This window comes from Halichoerus grypus, chromosome 5 (assembly GCF_964656455.1).
Source record: "Halichoerus grypus chromosome 5, mHalGry1.hap1.1, whole genome shotgun sequence".
NCBI classification, from domain to species: Eukaryota; Metazoa; Chordata; class Mammalia; order Carnivora; family Phocidae; genus Halichoerus; species Halichoerus grypus.
In genome coordinates, this window is record NC_135716.1 from 180,562,572 (window position 1) to 180,564,224 (window position 1,653).

Genomic DNA, 1,653 nt, shown 5'->3' on the forward strand with positions numbered 1-1,653 from the left:
CAGCGGCTGCCTGGGGCAACGTCATAGTGGGGATGGTGCAAGGGCGTGAGACCTGGAGAACCAGGCCAAGGTCAGAACTGATTCCTGGAAAGTCTGACTTCTGAGGACACAGGCTCAGAGGAGCCCGGAGAGCTGGCCAGGTGCAGGTGCCCGAGGAAAAGAAGACAGGGGTCCTTGCAGCCCCCGTCCCCAGGCTGTGCCCTCCGGAGAAAGACTCAGAGGTGGATGGATCGTGCCCCTGTGCTTCATCCCGGGTCACAGCTGGACTGAACGGTCCAGAAAGACCCAGATAGTTCAGAGGTGGCCCAGGTGAACCAGGCCCTTATGGGGTCAGGTTTGAATTGCTGGAGATTGAGTTTCTGGGCCCAAGTAAATGGAGGCTCCAAACAGAAGTTGAGTTGTCCTTTTTGTAAAACGCAAACACTCTAAACCCAAGATGCCTGGGTTCCAATCCCAGCCCAAACCCCTACCCGCTGTGCAACCCTGGGGGGATCCCTCCGGCCCTCGGGACCGGGGACTAGGGGAGGGTCCTGCCCCTGGCACCAAGTCAGAAACAGCAGTTGGCTTTTAAACATACCTTCTAATGCTCTTCCTAGTCCAGGGTGTGGGGGTGTTGGGGAAAGGGGGTGGTGGGGAGCAGCAGGGTTTGGGGTCATGAGGCTGGATCCAAACTCCTGCCTCCGTACACTGGGGGTGACCCAGGCTTTGCAACACTGACTCATTCAGCCTGCGTGCCTGGTACAGTTGGGGCCCTGGGATACAGCGCCGTCCAAGCCAAAGACCCGCCCTCCCGGGGCTTACACTCCACGAAGAGAAACTATGAAGAATAAAAATAAGATACAGTGTCGTGAAGTAGTAAGCGCTGCAAAGACATAGGAGGTGGGGAGGAGGGGAGAGATGGAGGAGGGATAGTGGGGGTCTACAAAAACACCTGACCAGTCCCCCAAACGGTCAAGGTCATCAGAGACAAGGAAAATTGGAGCAACTGTCAGCCAAGAGGAGCCTAAGGAGGACATGACAAGCGAATGTTATGCAGTGTCCTTGCTGGGCTCCTGGAACAGAGAGAGGACAGTAGGTGAAACTAAGGTAGTTGGGATTCAGTTAATAATAACGTATCAATGTTGGTTCATCCCTTGTGACAAATGTACTGTAGTAGTTAAGATGTTAGCAACAGAAGAGACAAGGTGTGGGGTGTGTGCGAACTCTCTATCCTCTCTGCAACTTCCCTAAAAATCTGAAACTGTTCTAAAATTAAGCATTTATTTCAAGGAAAAATAATAGGGCACCTGGGGGGCTCAGTCGGTTAAGCATCTGCCTTTGGGCTCAGGTCATAATCCCAGGGTCCTGGGATTGGTGTGGGCTCCCTGCTCAGCGGGGAGTCTGCTTCTCCCTCTGCCTCTGTCCCTCCCCCACCCCCCACCCCAGCTTCTGCTCTCCCTCAAGCACTCTCTGCCTCTCTCTCTCAAATGAATAAGTAAAAAACCTTAAAAAAAAAAAAAAAAAGGAAAGAAAAAATAATAGAATGGGGAGGTGCGGGAGGCGGAAAAGGCCAATCAGTCCCTGGGGCTGGAAACAGGGCCTTCCCTTACAAGCCTAGAATACAATGGTTTGGGGGGGCGGGGGGGCAGAGTCACAGAAGGGGGGGCTGCAGAA